This window comes from Bos indicus x Bos taurus, chromosome 11 (genome assembly GCF_003369695.1).
Source record: "Bos indicus x Bos taurus breed Angus x Brahman F1 hybrid chromosome 11, Bos_hybrid_MaternalHap_v2.0, whole genome shotgun sequence".
In the NCBI taxonomy this organism is placed as follows: domain Eukaryota; kingdom Metazoa; phylum Chordata; class Mammalia; order Artiodactyla; family Bovidae; genus Bos; species Bos indicus x Bos taurus.
Genome location: NC_040086.1, coordinates 82,746,241 through 82,773,845, shown reverse-complemented (window position 1 = coordinate 82,773,845; position 27,605 = coordinate 82,746,241).

Here is a 27,605-nt window from a genome sequence, read left to right as displayed (position 1 = left end):
AATCTGCCGCAATGTAGGAGACCTGGGTTTGATCCCAGGGTTGGGAAGATCCCCTGCAGAAGGAAATGGCTACCTACTCCAGTATTCTTGCCTGGATAATTCCATGGACAGAGGAGCCTGGTGGGCTACAGTTCATGGGGTTCTTTCCTTAGAATATATTTCTCAATATGGGCTACTTGGTAGATGGATATGAAAGACTTTAGGATTTGCATACACACTGACACATAATTTCAAAAAAAATAAATAAATAAAAGAGCTAACAATTAAGGATGCTCAGCTGTGGAGGGTGGGTTTATGTCTATGCTCTTGGTACATCATCATCATTGACCCATGAAAATTTTATCAATCAATTGATTGATTTCCTTTTATTTCCAGTCTCATTCATTCCCTTTATCCCTAATATGCTTGTCTAATACAGTCTAATGTGCTTGATAAACATATATACATATATACATGTATATATTCCTTTTTTTTTTGTATGTGGTCATGTAAGCATACCTTTTTATTTTGTGTCCACATATGTTGCTAATTCACTTCAGTCGTATCTGACTCTTTGCAATCTCAGGGACTTTAGCCCACCAGGCTCTTCTGTCCATGGAATTTTCCTGGCCAGAATACCAGAGTGGGTTGCCATGCCCTCCTCTAGGGGATCTTCCTGATCCAGGGATTGAACCCATGTCTCCTGCATCTCCTGAATTGCAGGTGGATTCTTTACCACTGAGCCACCAGGCAAGCCTGTGCACATATGTTCAGTTCAGTTCAGTTCAGCCGCTCAGTCATGTCCGACTCTTTGCGACCCCATGAATCACAGCACACCAGGCCTCCCTGTCCATCACCAACTCCTGGAATTCACCCAAACTCATGTTCATCGAGTCGGTGATGCCATCCAACCATCTCATCCTCCGTCATCCCCTTCTCCTCCTGCCTTCAATCTTTCCCAGCATCAGGGTCTTTTCAAATGGGTCAGTTTTTTGCATCAGGTGGCCAAAGTACTGTAGTTTCAGCTTCAGCATCAGTCCTTCCAATGAACACCCAGGACTGATCTCCTTTAGAATGGACTGGTTGGATCTCCTGGTAGTCCAAGGGACTTTCAAGAGTCTTCTCCAATACCAGAGTTCAAAAGCATCAATTCTTCGGCACTCAGCTTTCTTTATAGTCCAGCTCTCACGTCCATATATAACAACTGGAAAAACCATAGCCTTGACTAGATGGACCTTTGACAGCAGACCTTATGTTGGCAGACCTTTGACTAGATGGACCTTTGTTGGCAGAGCTTTAAAAGATGGACCTTTATTGAGTTGAGGAATTTCTTTTTACTTCTACTTTACAGTATTCACCAACCACAGGCCGGACTGAAAAAGATCGGCAATACTAAGTGCTGGTGGAAATGTGAAACTCCAGGAACCCTGTCAGCAAATGTCATAAACACTATTGATGGGCATTTACATTGATACCAGCCCTCTGGACAATTTCCATGTCTACTACATTTGGAAATACTCATATACTGTGACCTAGAAATCTCACATAGGTATAAGTTCCTAGAAATGCATACATAGGTATAATAAAAGATGTGTTTAAAAATATTAATAGTATTATTAGTAATAGCAAAGGGCTGAGAAAAACTCAAACCTTCAGCACTAGAATGGATTAGTAATGTGTGCTGTGTCCAGTGGTCTGTTCTATCACAATAAATATCAATAAATTATGCTTACATGAAATCATATGGATAAGGCTCACTAACTTAATGCTGATCAAAAGAAGAAGTTAAAAAAAACAGCAAAACAAATCTATGGCAAAGGAAATCAACTCTGAATATGCATTGGAAGGACTGATGCTGAAGCTGAAGCCCCAATGCTTTGGCCACCTGATGCAAAGAGCCAACTCATTGGAAAAAACTCTGATCCTGGGAAAGATTGAAGGCAAAAGGAGAAGAAGGCAGCAGAGGATGATACGGTTAGATAGCATCACCGACTCAGTGGACATGAATCTGATACCAACTCCGCAAGATAGTGAAGGACAGGGAAGTCTGGCATGCTGCAGTCCAAGGGGGTCATAAAGAGAAGGACACGACTTAGCGGCTGAACAACATAAGAAAAGTAGTTACCTTTGGGTGGGAGTAGACTGGGAGGAGCATGAGGAGGACTTCTAAGGTACTGATGACATTCTGTTTCTTAATCTGGGTGGAAACTGTGGGGTTGTGTTTTTCTCTACTTAAATAAGGATGTTTTTTTATGTTTAAAATGAATAAATAAATAAAACAATAAATGAAATCTAGTATAAATTGAACTAGAAAAGATTCCTGCTTGTATTGGACTTGAGATTTTGTTTTATTTTCATTTGTTTTGTTTTTGCTGTGGTTCTGCCTCTAATGAGCTGCGATTTTTTTTTCTTTACAACAAGTCATATTCCCATGTTGAACTTCTGGTTTCAATCTCTAAAAATTGGAGACTAAATTAAACAATCTTTAAATACCCTCCTAGATCTAAGATGATATATTATGCGAGCTTCCAGGAAGTCACCTACATTTCTTCTTTTTGACGATAAACTTTACTGACTTAAAAAGAGCTAGTTCTTTTTTTGTTGTTCTTTATACTCAACAAGCAAAACTCCTGTTATCCCTTGGCTTTCCTAGTAACTTCCCATATGATCCAACTATATATGTCACAAACTACCCATGTGAATCAGTAGTTATTTTCCTCATTTTAAATCACATTTTAATCTGGTTTACATATTAAACTTTTGAGAGCCTGTTTAGCATCAATCCTTGACTATATATTTCCAAACCTACAAAACTGAGGAACAGTTTCTAGTGATTCCATCTAAATAACCAGCTAGTTGCCTAGAAACCACTGCTGTATGACATACCCTGGACCATCAGGGAAATCAATGAGAAGAATTTTAAGTATTCCACTGATGGTTCTTGACTCCAGAAAAAAACCCACCCTCTCTTCCTGTGAGAAAATCTGTGAGATGTATGCCTGTAACCGAACTCTTTTCCCTTTCGACAATGGAAATAACTCATATTTGGCTGTCTACATGGTTTCCAAGAATAAACACAATGTGTCTAAGCCGTCCCTGTACCTAAGTGTATTCATGTGATCAAGTTCTGACAAGTGAGATGTGAGCAGAGTGGGTATATCCTTTTAACTCTATTTCCTGCTGTCTGCTGGCTGGGATGTAGATGAAATAGTGGGCAACATGGCCTTGTTGACAGACATAAATCCCTGAGAATGTTGGAGAATGTTATAGAAAAGAAGCCTGGCTTCCTGAGAGATTCTTGACAGACAGTTGCCATAGAAGCTTAGACATCAAGGAAAAAGCAAAATAACTTCTATCCTATAATAAAGAACTTCCATTTTGGACCTTTGTCACAAGGCAGAGAAACTATATTCTAACTAATATACTTCTTAAATGTGTTATTGGAACCTTGTACCATGATTGAAAAGTGGAAGCGTTAGTTGCTCAGTCATGTCCGACTCTTTGGTACCCCATAGAATATAGCCCACCAGGCTCCTCTGTCAAAGGAATTCTCCAGACAAGAATATGGAGTAGGTAGCCATTTCCTTCTCTAGGGGATCTTTCTGGCTCAGGGATTGAACCTGGGCTCCCTTATTGCAGGCAGATTCTTTACTGCCTGAGCCACCAGAGAAGAGCTGCACCATAATTGGAGAGTGTGTAACATAGAGGCCGAATGCCGCAACTGTAAATCCTCTTTCCCAGGGTTTTTAAATTTAACGATAATATTCAAGACAGAACTGCTTTCTTCTCCTCTTAACTTGATTCTGCATCTAACAGAAGGCCTAACATTGAAAGGAGGAAAATTCAACCTCTACTGGTGGCTCAGACGGTAAATAATCTGACTGCAATGTGGGAGACCTGGGTTCAATCTCTGGGTTGGGAAGATCCCCCAGAGAAGGGAACAACTACCCACTCCAGTATCCTTGCCTAGAGAATTCCATGGACAGAAAAGCCTGGCAGGGTACACAGCCCATGGGATCGCAAAGAGTCACACATGACTAACTTTCACTTCACAAGCTGCTACCCAGGCTGACCTTGAAATACTGAAAAATCAGCTCAATTCACCATAGTATGGCCCAGTTGGTGGACTGTTTCCATAGGAAATATTTGGAAAAGTGATTAAAACCATAGGGGTTAATCATCTGAAATCATCAAAAATCATCCATTAAGGAAATAAAGAGGGCAGTTCTTTGGACTGAATGGCTAAACATGTCTTAAAAATCTCTCTTGTTGGAGAAACAGAAATGTCTCTATTGGCAAAAATGTAAAGAGAGAGATGAAAAAGAAGTGTAAGAATTAGAAAAGAATAAGAGAATTATAAAGGATCAGAGATCCAGAATATATCAGACCAAGGATATGGAATTTATAAAATTGACCTACCTTAAATATAAAATATTCTTTGAGGACATAAGTGTCTTTTCTCACACTGATTGTCTGCTGTTATTGCCATGAAAGAAGAGGAAAGAAAGAATATCATACTGATGGCTTTGTTATTGATTCCATGTGAACCATGTGGTCAGCACTCTTGGGTTCCTGAGTGAGCAGAACTAAGTCTCTGTCCTCTCAGAGCTCACATGGAGGGGGGAAGGGGGAGATAAACAATAAATGAACAAGCACATGCATATCATGTAATGTAAAATGCCCATAAGTGCAAGAAATAATAATACAGTACTCAAAGGGTAGAGTGAGTGATGGAGTGGAAAACATGCTAGTTTAGAGTGAGTGGTGGGTCTACTTTCCTGCCAAATGAATCTTTAAACAAAATTTTCAAGAAAGTAAGGGAATGACAGATAGCCCTATCTAAAGGAAGACCTTTTCAAATAGAGGGAACAGGGAATGTAAAGGCCCCAAGGATGGAGAGAAATAGATGTGCTGATGGCAAATATATCACAGGAACACTGCCTAGCAAAGAAGCAGATTTCCATTGCTGTACTTTTCACTGAGCTAATACAGCCCCGGAATCCTTCTGAGCCCAATACTCTGATAAATTAGCAATAGACAGTGTTAATGTTGGGCTGAAAATCATTTGTTATCATGGCTATAGAGTTCACATTTCTAAATTCTAGCTCATAATCCTAGTTTCCAAGTATTTATTTTTTCAGTGTCACTGATAGTACCTCTACTGTGTATGGCTAGAAGAAGCATAAGGACCTGGAAAATCTCAGGGTCAAGGATACCTCATTCATTCATTCTTTAAAATATTTACTATTTGGTATTTCTGTATACCAGGCATCCTACTAAGTCTTAAGAATCTAGGAATACAGTATTTTTAGTGTTAGTCACTCAGTTGTGACCGACTCTTCGCAACCCCATGGACTGTAGCCAGCCAGGCATCTCTGCCCAAGGGATTCTCCAGGCAAGAATACTGGAGTGGGTTGCCATTCCCTTCTCCAAGGGATCGTCCCAAAGCAGGGATCGAACCCAGGTCTCCTGCATTGCAAGAAGATTCTTTACCTATTAAGCCACCAGGGAAGCCTCTCATAAATCAGAAAGATAGGGGAAAATCATTATAATACAATGAAATAGATACTGTAAGAACTCTGAGAAAAGTATGGCTAATCTGACAAATAATGGGCATTGTTAGGAAAAGCATTGTGATGTCACAGGAAGGACAGAGGATTTAGAAGCAAACAGACTTGTGTTCTATTCCAATTGTGCCATTTTTTTAGTGAGCTGCATGACTTTTGTGGAATTTAGTTAACCTCTGTGAATCTTGGATAATGCCTCCTGCTCATCAAGTGACCACAAAAGATAAAAGAGATGTCATAAGTAAAGTATATAACATGGAGCCTAGCACATAACAGGTACTCAATAAACATTTGTTTTCTGTTAAGGAAAATCTGAAACTGGAGATGACATTTGTGATAACTATTGAGCATTCAGGTCAGTTGCATAAAATAAGGAAAAAGAAGGGAGACGGAATTCTATGTGTTTAATCAAAAAGGCATGAAAGAAAGCATAACATCTAAGGGTATTTCATTATCATTATTATTATAGGTACCACTAAGACAATCACGAAACACATCCCAATATCAGAGATATGGAATTGTGAAAATTTAAACTTCAGAATCAATAAAATGTAATTTTTTGTATGTTTTATAGCTGAAGCGTAAGATATAGGAGAGAATGAAAAGAAAGGAAGCTGAAAAAGCAAGTAAGAAACAGGTCACGAAGTACATTTGGTTTTTAATCTTCAAATTAAGAATCCAGGACATTATCCTGTTGGCAAACTAGAGCCTTTAAGATTTTAAGTCAGAAAGATGGGAGCAGATTGGAGAGATGGTGGAATAGACTGGACAAATGATTACCAGTCAGGTATGAATGTGTGGCACCCTTTGACCAGATATTAGCAACTTGACTGCATTCCAATAACCTATCAAGATTTTCATGGAACATGTGAATTTCAGAAAGTTGTTAATTTCATTAACATAAAGTTTTATATGGATATTCACTGTCTTTGAATGCCTATAGACTGTATAGTGATGTGCCTTCAATTCTAATAATTTGTAATTGTGTGTACTTAATCACTCAGTTGTGTCCGACTCTTTGCAATTCCATGTACTATAGCCCACCAGGCTTTTATGTCCATGGGATTCTCCAGTCAAGAACACTGGAGTGGGTTGCCATCCCTCTTCCAGGGGATCTTCCCAACCCAGGGATTGAACCTAGGTCTCTCGCATTGCAGGTGGATTCTTTACCATCTGAGAGTTTAGGGGGTTTATTATTATTTTATTTGACCCAAGAATTATTTAGAAGTATAAAATATTCTCAAGGAATCTTACTGTTTTTAATTTCTAGTTTAATTCCAATTTGAAAACAGAATACCTTTCATACGATTTCAACCCTTTGAAATGTATTGAGACTTAAGTCATGATCAATAGAGTATATCTTGGTGAATGTGTCAGGTGCATTTGGAAGCAATGTTTATAGTTGACTGATAGTTGACTATTACACTAAATGGGAATTAGACTCAAGATATAAGTCCAAGTCCATGAGTTTACAGTTCATTAGACATCGAAGTTTCATTTTTGTAGACTGTCAGTTCAGTTCAGCCGTTCAGTTCTGTCCAACTCTTTGTGACCCCATGGACTACAGCATGCCAGGCCTCCCCTGTCTAACACCAACTCCCGGAGTTTACTCAAACTGATGGCCATCGAGTCAGTGATGGCATCCAACCATCTCATCGTCTGTCATCCCCTTCTCCTACCGCCTTCTATCTTTTCCAGCATCAGGGTCTTTTCAAATAAGTCAGCTCTTCACATCAGGTGGCCAAAGGATTGGAGTTTCAGCTTTAGCATCAATCCTTCCAACAAATATTCAGGGCTGATTTTATTTAAGATGGACTGGTTGGATCTCCTTGCAGTCCAAGGGACTCTCAAGTCTTCTCCAACACCACAGTTCAAAAGCACCAATTCTTCAGTGCTCAATTTTCTTTATAGTCCAATTCTCACATCCATACATGACTACTGGAAAAACCATAGCCTTGACTAGACCGACTTTTGTTGGCAAAGAATGTCACTGCTTTTTAATATGCCGTCTAGGTTGGTCATAGCTTTTCTTCCAAGGAGCAAGTGTCTTTTAATTTCATGGCTGCAGTCACCATCTTGCAGTGATTTTGGAGCCCAAAAAAATAAAATCGGTCACTGTTTCCACTGTTTCCCCATCTATTTGCCATGAAGTGATGGGACCAGATGCCATGATCATAGTTTTCTGAATGTTGAGTTTTAAGCCAACTTTTTCACTCTCCTCTTTCACTTTCATCAAGAGGCTCTTTAGTTCTTCTTCGCTTTCTGCCATTAGTAACTGTTTAAAACATTGACTATTAAACCATCCTAAAACTATATCAATGAAAACCAAAGAGAACTACTTTGGCAACATTTATAATATTTCCCTATTTTTAATCCTTCTGCTTTTAAGTTTTGTACAGCTATACTCAAAACAGTCACACCATTTTTCATTCATGCAGGGCAAGCTTTCTGATTTCCGATGAAACTGGAAACTATTTTATAATACTTATGTTAATGTAAAGTGTTCTGACTAGTTGGACTTTGAGACTGTTTCTCATATTTTATTATTCTAAATACTCAATAGCAATTGCTTTGCACATCTCAGTTTATTATTATTATTCCTTTACATATTTCCTTGAAATAGTCAACTAAGAAGGATATTAAAGAATAAAATGGTTTGTATATATTTTGGATGTTGATTCATTTTGCTCAGAAGCCCTTCAAAGGCTGAACTCATCACTACCAATTACTCTAAGTAGTTGCTCTCCTTTGCCTTTCAGCCACAACTCCTGCAATTTCTACTCTCCAGCATTCCCATCCTTTTCAGTAAACTTCATATATCCCTTGGATGGAGTCCTCCGACGCTACATCAAATGTCACCTATGGGGTTACCCAAAAAGTTCATTCAGGTTTTTCCATATAAAGTAACAGAGAAACCCTAACAAACTTTTTGGTCAACCCAATATAAACTCTGCAGAATTCTCAGGCGTTCTGGTCACCACTTTCCTCCACTCTGACAGCACTCTATAGCCCGTTTCAACCATAACACTTTTTACCTTTAAGCTTCACCTGTTCTCTCCCCCCACAACATGTTATGAGTGATACTTAGAATATATTTGGTAACTTCCTATTATTGACTGAATGTATTTGCCTCTAGCAATAAGAAACAGACCTTGTTTCTGCAGAGTCTGGCTGGCTATAAATTATTTTTATCATTTCATTTTCTTGTTTCTTGATTAATAGTTTCTACTTAAGGTTTACTTAGTAAAAATTTAGATAAACACAAATATGAGCTAGCTATTGTGATTTTTGATATAGATGAAAACTTATCAGTAAGAGGAAGCTGATCTTTACCAGGGATATGTTTTCCACTTTTGTTTTGTTTTATGTTGTTGTTCGTGGTAGTTGTTAGCATTAAGAAAGTAAGGTAAGTCACCTCTAAGGAATTATCATTCTATTGTATCTTCTAAAGCGGGTGGTTGTCAGCTAAATATCTGATGGCTACCCCACCCACCCACCCACCACAGGACTGTCAGCACAATACTTCAGAAAGACTATTCAAGGTTCTGAAATGAGAAAGTAAAAATCCCAGTCTGACCAGCTATTCTTGCCATTTAATCTAACCCATTCACTATCTCTTCAAAATTCATTTTTATTTCTACAGAGAATTAACTGTTATAAAATGACCTGTGGAGCTATAGTAAGGATAAATATAAAAAGTACCTTTAGCATTTTTTTCCTCCAATTAAAGTAAGTCATATTTTGTTCAAAATTTGGAGAAAAGGAAGACAGGAAGTTTCTAAATTGCTAAAGCAAGGATTCATAAAATCCATTGATTCATAAATGAGAAAGAAAAAATTTTACTTCCTCAGAGCAGGAGGGATCCAAAAATAGTTGAGGGGAATGGTACTCACCTCAAAAACATAGAGAGATGCTATAGAAAGTACAGTAAAAGAAATTACATTTTTGAAAGTGGCCAAGAAAAGACAGCATATAAATGACTCGGTCTTATATGATAATATCAAAATGAAGAAAAAGCACCATTTAGCACATGAGAAGCCTTTTCAATTACACTGATTCTGGAAGGTATATAATATTAACTTTTGCTTTCAGCAAAAATTAACCAAGTTGGGATCTACAGTGAAGGCTGTTCAAATATTCCTTGCCTAACAGAGGAGGAGGACAAAAACGGATGAAGAGGAAGTCAGCCAACTGGGTGGGCCAGCTGGTCGATATGAGACTGTGGGTGTGGTTGGGAGAAATGGCTGGGGCCTCATCCCGAGACTGAAGGAAATGCTGGAGACTAGAGCAGTGGGAGCTAAGGACTGGGTGAGATGTCAAATCAAATCTGAAAACTAAAGATTGAACAGTCTAGTGTAACTGAGGGTCCCAAAACTCTTGAATCCAAGGTCGGTGTTTGGAGCTGGGATTCAGTGGCCAGAGAGTGGGCCACACTCATGATAGTCCAGGAGTGGCTGCTGGCAACTGCCTGAGCCAGTTTGCTGTCAAGCTGTTTTTTGCATACCAGACACAGCTTGAAGCGTGGCTGAGTGGCCTGCTTTTAAAGCCAGGAATAGAATGCATAAAGTGCTGTATGCTAAGTCACTTCAGTGGTGTCCAACTCTTTGTGAGCCCATGGACTGTAGCCTGCCAGGCTCCTCTGTCCATTGAATTCTCCAGGCAAGAACACTGGAGTGGGTTGTCATTTTCTTCTCTGGGGGACCTTCCCAACCCAGGTCTCTAATCTGAGTCTGTTATGTCTCTGGCATTGGCAGGCGAATTCTTTACCACTAGTGCCACTTGGGAAGCCCTAAAGCCTTGGTAAATATTACCAAATTGTCCTCCAAAATGATTTTACCAACTTATATTCCTACCAACAGAGAATGAGAGTACTTTCCCCCATCTCCTTGCCAGAATAAGAATAAATCCTTTCTTAAAAAATTTTGCTGCAATTTGTCAAAGAAGAAAAATGATTCCTTGCTCTGATTGGCATTTTCAAGTTACCAGTACATACATATTGTATATATATGTGTGTTTGTGTGTGTGTGTGTGTGTGTGTATCATTTATTTTTATATAAATTATCATGTCCTTCAGAATTTTTACTGCTACTTTAATATTTTTATAATAACTTCTATAAATCATATGCTAAGAGTATGACCATTGTCAAACTTCTTGAAATCTTCTTGATCTCTTATATGTATCTTACTTTTAGTTATGATCTTTAACATATAAACTGTGTAGTCAAACCTCTCAAGATTTTCCTCTAGTGTTTTTGTATTTACAGTTTTATTTTTTTAAGCTGCAATAACTGAAGCACTGGCATTTATTTTTTATTGTTTATTCAATGACTTTACTTTTCACAATCAAATCTTTAATTATCTGAGTTTTATTTTGATATAAGGCAATGGTCTGGACTGGTCAGACATAAAGCTATTTTAACTGCTTTAAGCAGAGAGGGATTTACTAAGGGGTTTAAGCTAATTTATTGAATTACCAGGATAGCTTGGTGCCATAGAGTTGACAGCAATACAGAGACAAAAATAATTTCCAGTCACATTGGAAATTACTGGAATTAGAGGAATCCATTACTGCTAGATGCTAGGGACTGGAGAGCAGAAACTTCACAACCACCATCCCTGAATAACTAAGTGTCTCTGCCATAAAAACAAGCTTCCTGGGAACCATTGCCACTTTATGGTGTCCACTTCTGCCTGTATAATGATATATTACTGTAGCTCCTGGATAGCACTTCTGTCACATGCTGAATGCTAGCTGCAAGGGAGTCTATGAGAATTAGACTATTAGTAGTGAACACTATACAATGCTTACTGAGTGCCAGGCATTGTTCTCAGTGCTTTTATAGATGTTAACTAATTTTTACAGGCTCCTACGAGGTAGGTACTACTATATCCTCATTTTCCATATGAGGAAACCAAGACACAAAAAGTACTTGCCCCACTGTTGTCCTTGTTCAGTCACTAAGTTGTTTCTCTTTTGCAATCCCATGGACTGTGGCCCTCCAGGCTCCTCTGTCCATGGGATTTCTCAGGCAAGAAAGAATATTGGAGTCAGTGGCCATTTCCTCCTCCAAATTGCCCCGCACCAAGCAGTTAATGGATGGCAGAGTTGTTATTTGTACCCAGATTGTCTGGCTCCAGAAATCTATGCCCCTAGGAGCATTCCTTGTAACATTAGAGCAAATCAATTACTATATTATATAGCCTGTGATTTTAGGCTTCCCAGCCTCTATGGTACAAGAAGTCAAGCTAGAAAGAGGGGGAGGGTAGGTACTGAATGAGCCCTTTTACAACATTCTGCACAGGCACTGGTCTGATTTTTCCAAAGGCTACTCAGTTCGTTTTTCCAGTAGTTGTGTATGGATGTGAGAGTTGGACTATAAAGAAAGCCGAGTGCCAAAGAATTGATGCTTTTGAACTGTGGTGTTAGTACTCTTGAGAGTCCCTTGGACTGCAAGGAGATCAAACCAGTCCATCCTAAAGGAAATCAGTCCTGAATATTCATTGGAAGGACTGATGCTGAAGGTGAAACTCCAATCTTTTGGCCACCTGATGCAAAGAACTGACTCACTGCAAAAGACCCTGATACTGGGAAAGATTGAAGGCAGGAGGAGAAGCGGACAAATGAGATGGTTGGATGTCATCACCAACTCGATGGGCATGAGTTTGAGCAAGCTCTGGGAGTTGGTGACAACAGGGAAACCTGGCGTGCTGCAGTCCATGGGGTCACAGGGAGTCAGACATGACTGAGTGACAACTGAACTGAACTCAGTTTCTTAGTGCTATTTACTGAATAGGCTTACTTTTCTTATTGACTTACACTGATGCCCTGGTGTGTTGAGTAAGCACTCAATGAATATTTGTTGAATGAATGAATAAATATATTAGGGTTTACTTTTAGACTATCTGTTTTGGTCCTTTGTCAATTTTGGCAGCATTTAGCATGGTATTTTTAGTTGTCATTCAAGATGGACCTCTGGATCTATGGATCTATGCAGTCTGTCCCACTCTGTCCTCAATCTGCTGACCTTTATGGTCTGCATTAACAGGCTTCATTTATGTAACATTTACATGACATTATAGAAATGAAGAGAATATTAGTGGTTGTCATGGTACAGGAATCAAGAGGTAAGAGGAAAGGATTTGTGATTATATTTGGGCAACACAGAGGATCTTTGTGGTAATGAAATTGTATCTTGACACTGGTGGTGGATTCATGAACCTATGCACGGTAGAACTGCATAAACGTAAGTAACAAATACATGCATAAGTACATGTAAAACGGGGGACATCTAAACACGATTGTATGTGTGTCAATTTCATGGTTATGATATTTTAAAATAATTTGCAAGACGTTATCCCTGGGGAGACAAAAGAATCTCACGGATTTAATGGAAATGCATATAAATCTATAGTTTTGCAAAACTTTTTTAAAACTTTAACTAGAAAAAAAAAATAAAACAACCCTGAAAACCGTACCTGAAAATTTTCAAAAACGAAAGAAAAACGAAAGAAAAGAAACAAGAAAAGAAACAAAGAAATGGTCCCTTTGCACCCTGGCTTCTGGTTGGAGATCTCACAGGAGACCAGGAGACGGAGGGAGGAGGATTGAGGTTGGTGTTTTTGTTCCTTGGTTTCTTCCTGGCCACGTGGCCTTGGGCTGGCATGTCCCTCTGCTGGAGGACTCACTCCTGTCAGTGTCCTTCACCCCACTGTGCTCCTCTTGGTGGTTTTGTAACCACTCTCCCCTCCCCCCAGGCCTAAGGGCTCTTGACTGTCGCTGGCCTAGATATTGCACAAGCCCTTCTAAATTTCCACACTTTTGTCAGCAGTCCCCTTTTTGAACTCTCCTCCAGTTACCCAGTTTGTGTGTGGCATCTGTTTGAACGAGGCAACAGCACGATGCTGTTTTAATCATCATCATTTAAAAAAATTTTTTTAACATCTGGTAAGAAGAACATTCAAGATTTCCCTCAATCTCAAATTTTCCTTTCCTATTTACTTATTCTTTCAGATTAGCACCACTTTGAATTGAGAAAAAACAATCATTTAACAGGTTGCTGGTTTTCCTGGATATCCTAGGTAATTAGCCATCTTTGGTCTACTATATGAGCAATCATACCATCTTCCACCAATGATCATTTTACTTTTCTTTCTAATCACTGAAACATTTATATCTGTTGCATATATTACTAAATTGTCTAAGGTTTCTTGAAAGGGTGTGACAATGGGCATTTTAAAAAATCTTGGCTTGCTCTTAATTTTAATGGGAATGTTTGTAATGATCCAACATTAGTATTCAGTTAGTTCTTGATTTTAGATATTCTTTATAATGTTTAGGAATTATCTTTGTATTCTCAGTTCACTACACATCATTGTGTGTGTTTTCCTTTTCTCATTAATCTGGAATGGGTGGGTGATGAATTTCATTAAATGATTTCTTAGCAATTTTTCAGATGATTAAAAATGTTTCCTCTCTAATACATCAATAAGATGTACTAAAATGATACAACTAATTTTATAACAATCTTTTGTCCTAAGAATAAAACCTAATTCAGTCATGGTATACTAATCTTTAAATATCATTCTAGATTTCAATTTCTCAGCATTTTATTGTATAAAGGTTCCCCCCACCACCTGCATTGTCAAAATTGCAGGTGAGATCCTGGTTTCTTTTCCTGTATTAATAATCTCAGGCTCTGGTGAAATATATCTGTAGATATTTCTTGCTCTTCTGTGCTTGGGAACAATTTCAATAGCATACATGAAATCATAAGATATGTAAAACTGTCCAAGCCTGGGATCATATAGGAGGCATAATTTTTCTACTAACTTTTTTCAATTCCATGTTTGTTTCAGGTTTTTCATTCTTCTAGAATCACTTTAAGTCATTTATGTTTACAAAGAAAATTAGGGTTTTTTTGTTTTTTTTTTTAGGCAATCAAATGTTTTTGCACAGAACTTTCTAAGATTTATTCTTAATCTATTTTTTAAATCATGGCTTGAATTGATCAATTCTACCCTTCTTTTTATAAATCCATTATGTATGTGGCAGGCCTCCCCTGGCATTGGGAACTAGTGCCTGGGTGTCTGCTCAATATAGGGAATGGCAGAGGACAGTTTTCACATCCTAATCCCCTTCCTAGGAGGACCCTCCCCATCCCAAGGGATTTAGCAGGAGAGTTTTGCTGCTGCCCTTCTGTGTGGGTCACGAGACCCCTTCAGAGACAAGTAGATCAATTTGAATAAGGGATGCAAACAATGTCATGTTACCAGTTCAAAGCTGTGCAACTGCGGAAAGTTATCTAAAACTGAATTTGGTAAATTATGACAAAGTCATCGTCTCTAACTTTGTAAAATTTCTAATGTATTTTTTTCCAAATACTTTTTCACTCTTGGTGAGACCAATGATCACTTCTTACAATGATGTACTTTTCTGGGGTTTTCCAGAGTATATGTTTATCTATTATATCATGCAACCATTTCAAAACCACTGTGACATGTAAGCTTTTGCATCATTTGACAGATAAAGTACTAAGCATCAGAAAACAAGTGATACCTTAAAGGCAGAGTTGGAAAAGCCTGTGCTTGAGATCCAAAAGATAACAAAAGCAGAACAAGAGAATGAGACAGGCCTCAAACTCTTTTCATCATCCTTTCGAAAGAGCCTAGGGCCCATCCCCCAGGCCAGCTTCACCCTGTGCAGGCTCGCTTATGCATCCCATGGCCAGTCTAGACACAGCCTTTCACATTTTACTCTCCTGAGCACTCTAGGCCATTTCTCTGTATCCACTGTTATTTCCTGTCTCCTCCGCCAGCCTGGGAGCTGTCTGTTCTCGCTTTGTCCCTAGACCAGGGTCTGTGTAGAGAATGAGCTTTGTGGTTGTACAGAATGTCTCACAGAGAGGAAAAGAGCTAGAGAAGAATGGATTGACCAACTGCCTGGTCAGTCAGGTGTAGAGCATTTGAAAGTTTGCAAAGCAATGCCCTAGGCAAACATGGGCCAAAGAAATACGGAGGACATTTCAGCCATTTCTGTATAAGAAACAATCCCCAATCTTGATGATGTAGACGAAGCTTATTTTTCGGAGTCAGATGTGAGTGGACCTACTGATCCCAGCTGGGCTTGCTTCTCATCCTCAGGTCAGGTGGGGCTGACCTTGACTGGGCTTGACTGGGCAGCTGGGCTTTAATTTTAGATCCAGTTTGTGCCCATCTTCAGACCTGCTCCAAGCGTCTCATTCTTGGATGCGGGCTGAAGTGATGCAGCTAGCAGGCATAAGGCGGGAAGAGGGAATCTCAAGGCAGATGGAGAGGTGAGAGAGAAAGGCCACATGCACAGCGTACTTCGAGTCGCAGCTTCTACCACATCTACTCAGAGCCCACTGGGGAAAGCAAGCACATGCCTGAGCCTCAGGCAGACGAAATCCACTACCTTTGGTGGAGACAATGGCCAAATTCCATAGGAAAGAGTGATGCATTCGACAGTCCAGCCTACAGCAGAAGGATAGTGAGGCTCAAAATAAAAACCAGACTCCAGTGACAGGTACAGTGCACAGATAGAAACCGTGTACAACGATCAGCTTACAAGTCCGTTTGCTATGTTTGCGTCCCCATGGCTGCCCTGCACATAGATCCATCAGTACCATCTTTCTAGATTCCACACACATGCATCAACATACAATATTTGTCTTTCTCTTTCTGACTTACTTCACTGTGTATAATGGACACAGTGGGGAAAGGATAGGGTGGGTTGAATTGAGAGAACAGCATGGAAACACATACATTGCCATATGCAAAACAGATAGCAAGTGGGAATTTGCTATTTGACACAGGGGGATAGTCCAGTTGGTAAAGAATCTGCCTGCAATGCAGGAGACCCCCCAGTTTGATTCCCGGGTTGGGAAGATCCCCCGAAGAAGGGAAAGGCTATCCATTCTAGTATTCTAGCCTGGAGAATTTCATGGACTCTGTAGTCCATGGGGTCGCAAAAAGTCAGACAGGACTGAGTGACTTTCACTTTCACTTTCACTGGGAGCTCAACCCAGTGCTCTTGGACAACCTGGAGGGGTGGGACAGGGTAGGAGATGGGAGGGAAGTTCAGGAGGGAGGGAAAATAAGTATATTTGTGGTTAGCATACGGCAGAGGCCAACACAATATTGTAAAGCAATTATCCTCCAATAAAACAAAATTTAAAGAAATGAACAGCTTAATTGTAATGAGATAAAGCAAAGGGGAAGCTTGCAGAGAGGATCCTGGAGAGGAGGAGAGAATAAGCCATCACTCTTTGGACATATAACAAGCACTTAAACTGAATTTTGAACACAATAAGGATAATCCCTCCTTGTGCTCTAAGTCCTAGCAACCTTGAACCACTTGTAATATCCAATTGCAAGGTGCTCACACATGAGACTTTCAAACAGGCTACTGTGTCCTAGATTATCTTCTTCCCATTCAATCCTCATGTTTTGCTTTAATTAATGCCTCCTATATCTTCATTACTCAGGTCACGTGGTCTCCTCCAGGAAACCTCCTCCAGCTTTTCAAGTCTCTCTAGAAACCCCATTTTCTCTGCTCCTATAGCATCCTGTACAAAACCTAGAACCACCACCCTATACCCTGATTCTCTGAGTACATAATCAATCCCATGGCTTGCTTGAGGGCAGAGACCAGGTCTTAATTTTCTCTCCATCCCCAGGAGTTGGCAGTGCTTGGGAGGTGGGGACAGTCAAATATTTATTGGCTAAATATATGAGAACCTAAAGTGACTTCAGAACCTACTAAGAAATGTACATAAGAGTCAGGATCAGAATGTCAACTTGTTTGCGGGTGAACTGGACCGGAGGTTGGAGTTGGTTGGTACCAGGCCCAAATGTGCTTTCTAGTCTGTTCTTTCTACCAGCTCCTCTCCCAACCCTTACGGCTGCAATGGAATGTACTTGCTCAGTCATAGCAGCATCCCAGGAGGTTCTAAGGCTTCCCACGCCAGCAGCAGAGCTTCTCCTGGTGAGTTATCTTCATGTGAACAAGGAGCTGGAGACACCTGTGTCCTGCAGGCGAGGGAGAGCAGAGAGGGACCTGTGCATCATTAGGGCCTACTCCTAGATGGTATCAATCATGTAGGTCCCTTCCCCTCTGGGGAGGAGACAGTAAAGTGGAAAAAATGGTATGCATTTTCTCCTCAAGGCTTACAAGGGTGGGGGGATCGTTTATCATGAGCTAGGGAGTGCCCCCAGCAGAGAAAAAGAGCAAGTAAGCATTGTTTCCTAATTATATGCCTCCTGATCACCACTCAAATCAGTGGCCACATTAGCAATTTCCAAGTGTCCCAGAAAAGGGCATATGATTTCATGAGAGAGACTTTCGGGATATGGTGAGTTGACTGGAGGAACTGTTGGTCATGGGAGGGGAGAATATAACATGATTTGTGAAAGCTCCTCTCAAGAATTCCCCTAATGGCATATGCTGTATTCCTTCACAGAATTTGGTCCACTGGAGAAGGGAATGGCAAACCACTTCAGTATTCTTGCCTTGAGAACCCCATGAACAGTATGAAAAGGCAAAATGACAGGATACTGAAAGAGAAACTCCCCAGGTCAGTAGGTGCCCAATATGCCACTGGAGATCAGTGGAGAAATAACTCCAGAAAGAATGAAGGGATGGAGCCAAAGCAAAAAGAATACCCAGCTGTGGATGTGACTGGTGATAGAAGCAAGGTCCGATGCTGTAAAGAGCAATATTGCAGAGGAACCTGGAATGTCAGGTCCATGAATCAAGGCAAATTGAAAGTGGTCAAACAAGAGATGGCAAGAGTGAATGTCGACATTCTAGGAATCAGCGAACTGAAATGGACTGGAATGAGTGAATTTAACTCAGATGACCATTATATCTACTACTGCGGGCAGGAATCCCTCAGAAGAAATGGAGTAGCCATCATGGTCAACAGAAGAGTCTGAAATGCAGTACTTGGATGCAATCTCAAAAATGACAGAATGATCTCTGTTCGTTTCCAAGGCAAACCATTCAATATCACAGTAATCCAAGTCTATGCCCCAACCAGTAACGCTGAAGAAGCTGAAGTTGAAGACCTACAAGACCTTTTAGAACACCCAAAAAAGATGTCCTTTTCATTATAGGAGACTGGAATGCAAAAGTAGGAAGTCAAGAAACACCTGGAGTAACAGGCAAATTTGGCCTTGGAATACGGAATGAAGCAGGGCTAATAGAGTTTTGCCAAGAAAATGCACTGGTCATAACAAACACCCTCTTCCAACAACACAAGAGAAGATTCTATACATGGACATCACCAGATGATCAACACTGAAATCAGATTGATTATATTCTTTGCAGCCACAGATGGATAAGCTCTATACAATCAGCAAAAACAAGACCAGGAGCTGACTGTGGCTTAGACCATGAACTCCTTATTGCCAAATTCAGACTTAAGTTGAAGAAAGTAGGAAAAACCACTAGACCATTCAGGTATGACCTAAATCAAATCCCTTAGGATTATACAGTGGAAGTAAGAAATAGATTTAAGGGCCTAGATCTGATAGATAGAGTGCCTGATGAACTATGGAATGAGGTTCATGACACTGTACAGGAGACAGGGATCAAGACCATCCCCATGGAAAAGAAATGCAAAAAAGCAAAATGGCTGTCTGGGGAGGCCTTACAAATAGCTGTGAAAAGAAGAGAAGCGAAAAGCAAAGGAAAAAAGGAAAGATATAAACATTGAATGCAGAGTTCCAAAGAACAGCAAGAAGAGATAAGAAAGCCTTCTTCAGCGATCAATGCAAAGAAATAGAGGAAAACAACAGAATGGGAAAGACTAGAAATCTCTTCAAGAAAATCAGAGATACCAAAGGAACATTTCATGCAAAGATGGGCTCGATAAAGGACAGAAATGGTATGGACCTAACAGAAGCAGAAGATATTAAGAAGAGATGGCAAGAATACACAGAAGAACTGTACAAAAAAGATCTTCACAACCAAGATAATCACGATGGTTTGATCACTCACCTAGAGCCAGACATCCTGGAATGTGAAGTCAAGTGGGCCTTAGAAAGCATCACTACGAACAAAGCTAGTGGAGGTGATGGAATTCCAGTTGAGCTATTCCAAGTCCTGAAAGATGATGCTGTGAAAGTGCTGCACTCAATATGCCAGCAAATTTGGAAAACTCAGCAGTGGCCACAGGACTGGAAAAGGTCAGTTTTCATTCCAATCCCAAAGAAAGGCAATGCCAAAGAATGCTCAAACTACCGCACAATTGCACTCATCTCACATGCTAGTAAAGTAATGCTCAAAATTCTCCAAGCCAGGCTTCAGCAATATGTGAACCGTGAACTTCCTGATGTTCAAGCTGGTTTTAGAAAAGGCAGAGGAACCAGAGATCAAATTGCCAACATCCGCTGGATCATGGAAAAAGCAAGACAGTTCCAGAAAAGCATCTATTTCTGCTTTATTGACTATGCCAAAGCCTTTGACTGTGTGGATCACAATAAACTGTGGAAAATTCTGAGAGATGGGAATACCAGACCACCTGATTTGCCTCTTGAGAAATTTGTATGCAGGTCAGGAAGCAACAGTTAGAACTGGACATGGAACAACAGACTGTTTCCAAATAGGAAAAGGAGTCCATCAAGGCTGTATATTGTCACCCTGTTTATTTAACTTATATGCAAAGTACATCATGAGAAACGCTGGACTGGAAGAAACACAAGCTGGAATCGAGATTGCCGGGAGAAATATCAACGACCTCAGATATGCAGATGACACCACCCTTATGGCAGAAAGTGAAGAGGAACTACAAAGCCTCTTAATGAGAGTGAAAGTGGAGAGTGAAAAAGTTGGCTTAAAGCTCAACATTCAGAAAATGAAGATCATGGCATCTGGCCCCATCACTTCATGGGAAATAGATGGGGAAACAGTGGAAACAGTGTCAGACTTTATTTTTCTGGGCTCCAAAATCACTACAGATGGTGACTGCAACCATGAAATTAAAAGAGGCTTACTCCTTGGAAGGAAAGTTATAACCAACCTAGATAGCATATTCAAAAGCAGAGACATTACTTTGCCAACAAAGGTTCGTCTAGTCAAGGCTATGGTTTTTCCTGTGGTCATGTATGGATGTGAGAGTTGGACTGTGAAGAAGGCTGAGCGCCAAAAATTGATGCTTTTGAAGTGTGGTGTTGGAGAAGACTCTTGAGAGTTCCTTGGACTGCAAGGAGATCCAACCAGTCCATTCTGAAGGAGATCAGCCCTGGCATTTCTTTGGAAGGAATGATGCTAAAGCTGAAACTCCAATACTTTGGCCACCTCATGTGAAGAGTTGACTCATTGGAAAAGACTCTGATGCTGGGAGGGATTGGGGGCAAGAGAAGAAGGGGACGACAGAGGATGAGATGGCTGCATGGCATCACTGACTCGATGGAAGTGAGTCTCAGTGAACTCCGGGAGTTGGTGATGGACAGGGAGGCCTGGCGTGCTGCGATTCATGGGGTTGCAAAGAGTCGGACACGACTGAGCAACTGATCTGATCTGATCTTCACCCTGACCCTAACCTATACCTGCCCACTACCACATACCTTAGCGGTGTTTCAACAGCCCAAAGGTAAAGTCCAAACATGAAAGAGAAGAAAGTGTGAAATGTTCATTCCATGACAAATACACGTTATTTATCAAGATTAAAACTAGAACCAAGACAAGCAATCAGCACATCTTGGGAAGTTCTAATTTCATCAGCCAGGCTAATTCCTTTCAATCCACCTATAGTGGACTGACTTGGCAAAGGGTTGTAAAGAGGTAGGGCCTAGGAGTTCTGAGCATGGGTTTTATATGTGATAGACACATTAACTCTATGTGTTTGGAATAAAATACATTCACTTAAAGTGTGGAAAAGTAGAAAAAACCATCAAAAAAAAGTTTTAGGAAACATGGGCTCTAGTGCCACTTGTTCAACTTACTAGATGTGTGACCTTGAACAAGACATTCAATTTCCCTTTGTATCAATGTCATCTCATCTGCAAAATGATGGAGGAGGAGACGTACAAAATTCCTTCCTAATTTTAGTTTTATATATTACTTTCAAGTCCATCAAAAACCAATAAAACATAAAAACTACTGTCATTTGATATGCATACGATGCTCTGCTAGGAGATTTTTTAAATCTTGTGTAATTTTCTCAATAGCCTGATGGGGTAGGAATAATTACCCCTATTTTACAGATGAGGAAGCCTGAGCTCTGATGGGTTAGGTAATTTGTCCAGGGTAATTGGGAGATCTGGGATTAAAACCCACAGCTCCCTCCAAAGCTCGCTCTTCATTTTACCATGCACTCCTTTAAAAAACAGGATTTTCAAAACCTGTCAAATTTCCAAACCATTCCATGTACCTTATCTGAATTCCTGTGATCCTCATGAACATCTCCCTTTAGACCCATTTTTCAGATGAGCAAACTGCCGCCCCCAGAAGTTGAGTTGCCTGGGGTCATAAAGGTTATTAGAGTCAGCTAGCATTTCTTCGCCCCTGTGAGCTGAGCAGTCTGAGGTTACTCACTCTCTCTAAGGCAGACCACAGTTGGCCACTTCTCCCAGAACCTGTTATTTCTCAAAGAAACCCCAATCACTGGGGCAGGCATTTTGCAGCCCCTTCTGCCTCAGGCAGACAATTCCATTCATTTCCCATGATTGGAGCTTTCTGAAATAATTCTTTTTCTTTGACATCATCATATCTTCAGGAGGCAGCATTTACTGCCCCCTTGATTAAATCCATTAGCTATTCAGACACAGCTGCCCTTCAAAACAAAAAACAAACAAACAAAAAAAACTGTGCCTCCAAAAGCCAAACGTTTGACAGCTAAATGATTCTGGGCCAGACCAGACCGATCTAACCCATCCAACAAATTTTGATGAATGTGAGCAAAGCACATGGTGTCAGAGTTGGAAGGGGCTCTTGAAATCATGAAAAGTACAAATTGCTCACTTTACAGAGGGAGACACTGAACCTCAGAATCAAGAAAGAGCAGTCCAACATCAAGTGATGCTAGAGCCAAGGTCAGAAAGACCTTCTGTCTCAGAATTTAGGGCTGTTCCGGGTGAATATTGGGGATCTCAATATCACAAGATGAGATTCCATTATGATTGGGCTGGGAGCTGGAAAAAAATATTCAGACTACTCCTCACTTCCATATAGGGATATGTAAGTTTCAAAGCTCTTTCATGGACCTTGTCTAATTTCATTTTCACAACAATGTCACAGAGTTGTTTTCTGTTTTTCTGCAGCAGTAAAAATGCCTTAATCAAAGGGACTTGTGACAACAAAGATTTCTTTCTCGCTCGTATATATGTCCAGTATGGGCTCGCTGTGTCTTTGCTCCACAATATTTCCACTCCAGAATTCAGGATGAGAGTGCAGCCGCATTGTACTATTGCTGGTCATCAGGAATTGTGTCTTCCAAAAGATGTTGAATCCTAAACCATCAGGTAGCAAGACAGACCAAATTAGGAACGTACCTGGTCATCACACATGGCATCTGTATTTTTTCTCATGGAACAAAACAGAGGTGGCCACATTTAACTATAAGTGATGCTGGGAAATGTATTGCTTGGTTTGGTTTTGAACTATCTGGAGAATAATATGCCAAGAAAAATCAAAGTTTGGTTCCTAAAGAAGAGAAAAATGGCATGAAATTTTATGAATGGAAGCTGATGTTAATTTGCTTTGAGATTTTTGACTGGAAGCCATAATTATATATATTTTTGTCCCTTCAGATTTCTGTCACTCATGTATCTTTTTTAATTGAAGTATAGTTGATTTACAATGTTGTATCAATCTCTGCTGTACAAAAAAGTGACCCAGATATACACACTTATATATTCCTTTTAAAAATATTCTTTTCCCTTATGGTTTATCACAAGATGTTGAATATAGTTCCCTGTGTTCCCTGGTGGCTCAGTGATAAAGACTTAGCCTGCCAATGCAGGAGACACAAGTTCAATCCCTGAGTCAGGAGGATCGCCTGGATAAGGAAATGGCAACCCACTCCAGTATTCTTGCCTGGAGAATCCCATGGACAGAGGAGCCTGACAGGCTACAGCCCATGGTGTTGCAAAAGAGTCAGACATGACTTAGTGACTAAACAACAACAACCCATCAGTACCTGTGAGTATGACCTTATCTGAAAAAAGAATCTTTTTAGTTGATCAAATTAAGATGAGTTCATGAGAGTGGGCCTTAATCCAAAATGACTAATGTCCTCATACAAGGGGGGACATTTGGACACAGAGACAGAGACTCACACAGGGAGAATACCATGTGAACATAAAGGAAGAGATCAAAGTGATACACCTTCAAGCCAAGGAATGCCAAAGAGTGTCAGTGGGCTGCCGAAAGCCAGGGTAGAGGCATGGAACACATTCTCACAAACCTATGAAGAAACCATGCTGACACCCTGATCTCCAGCCTCCAGTCTGTGAGACGAAGTCATTCCTCTTGTTTAAACCACACAGTTCGCTGTACTTTGTTGATGCAGCCTAGCAAATTAATACACTGGTCCTGATGCAGAGAGAAAAGAGATGATGGCAAAGCACAATCACCTTCCAAAGCTTCTGCTCACATCCCCTTGGATAACATAAGGTTAAGCCTGATATCAATGGGTGGCAAGGATAATGCCCACACAGGAGTGACCCCTTAGGGAGAGGCACCCCTGGGAGGGGCAGGGAGTATTTTGAACTGTAATATAATCCACCACTGCACTCTCATCATTTTAGACAGAAAGGTAGTGAGGTTCCTTGAATTCAAGCCCAAAGACAGTATTTGAAGAATCCAAGCCAAGCAATCAGTGGGGCCAGCAATTGATTCCAAGTTTTCTGCTCCGTATCCTAGGCTATTTCTTCTCCACCCCCAAGGAATCCTAAGACTAACCACGCTGGCTTGCCTATATTGACCTTTATCCTGGACATGCTAGGCTGAGTCTTCTTCATACTATCTGCCACTCGGTTGAGGGTCATAGGATTATCTCTAGAAATAAGGTAATTTGATTTATACTAGAGTCCAGCTCTTTCTTTTGAGCTTGATTAAAGCCACTCATTAGAAAACTATGTGAGCTAATTTCCTGTGCAAACACATGTGTGAAATCAGGGCATTGATTTAATTGTGGTCTTACTAAATAGTTTTGCATAGATTTTACTGAGAAGAGAAATCTTTGAAGATCTTACCACGAGGCTGTAAACACAGCCAGCTCAGCCCTTCCACTTCACAGTGTTTTGAGAGCAGGGGAGGGGGATGTTAATCAGGCTGGGCCCACATGGGCATGTGCTGTCCCTGTGGTATCGAGTACCAGGAGATAAGGACAGGAAAGAGCCCTGTCCACAGGGTGATCATTTCTCCCTGTTTGCCCAGGACTGAGGGATTTCTCGGAACATGGGACAGAAGACTAGATATCAGAATGGTTAGTGATGCCATGCCTTAGACCTCTCAGTAAATTCAAATTAAGAATTTTAGAGACGGGAAACCCAAGACGAGAGAGGAAGGGGGAGGCAGTGCTGACATCACATATCCTAATGGTGGGGAGACTGACCATCCTTGTTTGCCTGAGACTGGATGGGGTGGGTCCGGGAAAAAAGACTAAAGTTTTCAGTTTTAAAATTTGATCAGTCCTGAGAAAACTAAGAGAAACGTTTATACTAATGGCATCTGGTCCCATTACAACATGGTAAATAGATGGGGAAACAGTGGAAACAGTGGCTGACCTTATTTTGGGGGGCTCCAAAAACACTGCAGATGGTGATTGCAGCCATGAAATTAAAAGACACTTACTCCTTGGAAGGAAAGTTATGACCAACCTAGGCAGCCTATTAAAAAGCAGAGACATTACTTTGCCAACAAAGCTGTCTAGTTAAGGCTACGGTTTTTCCAGTAGTCATGTATGGATGTGAGAGTTGAACTATAAAGAAAGCTGAGCATAGAAGAATTGATGCTTTTGAACTGTGGTGTTGGAGAAGACTCTTGAGAGTCCCTTGGACAGCAAGGATATCCAACCAGTCCATCCTAAAGGAAATCAGTCCTGAGTGTTCATTGGAAGGACTGATGTTGAAGCTGAAACTCTAGTACTTTGGCCACCTGAGGCGAAGAGCTGACTCATTTGAAAAGACTCTAATGCTGGGAAAGATTGAGGGCAGGAGGAGAAAGGGACGACAGAGGATGAGATGGTTGGATGGCATCACTGACTCAATGGACATGAATTTGGGTAAACTCTGGGAGTTGGTGATGGACAGGGAGGGTGTGCTGCAGTCCATGGGGTCACAAAGAGTTGGACATGACTGAGCAACTGAACTGAACTGAAAAAGTATCTTATTGTATAGACAGAGAAGCTGAGACCCAGAGAAAAGTAAGCTGTCCATGGTCTTGTGGAAGTAGATGGCCAACAGGGAGCAGAAGGTGGTTTCCTGACCCCCAGTCTTGGGTGGGGTATAACACAGTATAATGCAGACTTTTATCTATCATTAAGTGTCTGCTTATTCATATTAGTTGCACAGGCTTTCAAATTTCATTTGAACTGCTTGAAAAGCCTGAAAAAGCACCACAGAATGGGTGAGTGGCTCAGAGAAGGTTCTTTTTCTAAAAGCAGCTTCCTGAGAGAAGAGTGCAGCCTTGTTCTGGGCCTCAAGGTCTCTCTTTTCTAGAATTTCTAAACTTAGGAGGCCACTTCAATACAGTGTCCTTGAAACATTGGTCACAAACAGAGAAGCCAAGACCTTCCCCTTTTCTCCCAGAACTAAAATCACTCAGTCTCTCTTTTTTTAATGATTATATATATATATATATATATATATATATAAAATTTGGGGGGCCACACCATATGGCATGTGGGATCTTCGTTCCCTGACCAGGGATCAAACCTTCACCCCCAGCACTGGAAGCATGGAGTCTTAACCACTGGACCACCAAGGGAGTCCTCACTCACCCCCTGCTAATGCACAATTTTACCAAGCAGACAGGATGCAGACAGCTCTAGCTCTGCACACTAGACTCCACACCAGTGCCCATGTTCTCTTTTTGTTGTTGTTCAGTCACTAAGTCGTGCTCAACTCTTTATGATCCCATGGACTGCAGCAGGCCAGGCTTCTCTGTCTTTCACTATCTCCCGGAGCTTGTTCAAATTCATGTCCATTGAATTGGTGATGCTATCTAACCTTCTCATCCTCTGCCATTCCCTTCTCCTTTTGCCTTCAATATTTTCCAGCCTTAGTGTCTTTTCCAATGAGTCGGCTCTTCATATCAGATGACCAAAATCTTGGAGCTTCAGCATCAGTCCTTCCAGTGAATATTCAGGGTTGATTTCCTTTAGGACTGACTGGTTTGATCTCCTTGAAGCCTAAGGGACTGTTCAGAGTCTTCTCTAGCACCTCAGTTCCAAAGTATCAATTCTTCAGCGCTCAGCCTTCTTTACAGTCCACTCTCACATCCATACATGACTACCGGAAAAGCCATACCTTTGACTGACCATATTCTATGCCACAGTTACCATATCTGGATGCCAACCTTGATTCCAAAATCCCAGTGTCTAATGCTCAAGCTTCCTAAGGCCCACTTGACTTCACATTCCAGGATGTCTGATGCGAAGAGCTGACTCATTTGAAAAGACCCTGATGCTGGGAAAGATTGAAGGCAGGAGGAGAAGAGGGTGACAGAGGATGAGATGGTTGGATGGCATCACTGACTCAATGGACATGAGTTTGAGTAAACTCCAGGAGTTGGTGATGGACAGGGAGGCCTGGCATGTTGCAGTCCATGGGGTCAAAAAGAGTTGGACACAATTGGGCGACTGAACTGAACTGAATGTTCAAGCTATATACTGTCTACATCCCTGTGAGAAGACCCTTATATTGTAGTGGAAATAGTACATATTTTGGAGCTAGCAAGAGCTAGGTTTGAATCCCACCTCTTCTACATAATAACCATGTGGCTTTGAACATACTACTAAGTGTCTGTGGACTTCTGTTTTGTTATGTATAACATTGTTCTCAAGATTGAAACAATAATCCCTGTAAAATGTA